Below are 514 nucleotides of genomic sequence, written 5' to 3'. Positions count from 1 at the left end.
CATACTGAAAGGCTGTTCATATTGGGCTGGACTAGACATTTCTATGAGCACAAGGACTTTCACAGCATGTGGGGCATTTTTGGCTGCTGCAGGAATGGAAAGGGGGGAATCACACTCTGCAAATTGAAGTCCTTGTACCAGCGGAAACGTCTTGTTGATTGGGATCCAAGTCATTATACAAGTCTGTAACAGTGCAACCCCCAAATACACTTACTTTCCTTTCATTAATTTGCATGTCATTCTTACTCAGGGACATACTAATCTTTTCTGTATCATTCCAATTTTAGTATATGTGCTGTGCTTAGGATTACAATGTAAATGGATCTCATGGTGATACGAGGTTTGTGATGGACAGCTGCATAAGGATGAGCTTTCCTGCTCATGGAACCTTGAGTGATAAGAGGTTCGGGAAAACAAACAAGCCTGAGAATCTAGAAGGGTTTACTGTGTGTGTGTGTGTGTGGGGGGAGGTAGTTGTGATTTCCTCAATTGTGCAACGGGTTGGACTTGATGA

At 42.8% G+C, this 514-nt stretch overlaps 1 non-coding gene across 1 annotated transcript; it reads right to left on the bottom strand.

Moving 5' to 3' along the window:
- Positions 1 to 205: 205 nt before the first annotated feature.
- On the bottom strand, positions 206 to 311 carry LOC130484890 (U6 spliceosomal RNA). Its single transcript, XR_008933701.1, has one exon. It is a non-coding gene; the product is annotated as a U6 spliceosomal RNA (small nuclear RNA).
- Positions 312 to 514: the final 203 nt, after the last annotated feature.

Source organism: Euleptes europaea, chromosome 11 (genome assembly GCF_029931775.1).
Source record: "Euleptes europaea isolate rEulEur1 chromosome 11, rEulEur1.hap1, whole genome shotgun sequence".
Lineage (NCBI taxonomy): Eukaryota > Metazoa > Chordata > Lepidosauria > Squamata > Sphaerodactylidae > Euleptes > Euleptes europaea.
This window is presented reverse-complemented; position numbering and strand designations above follow the sequence as displayed.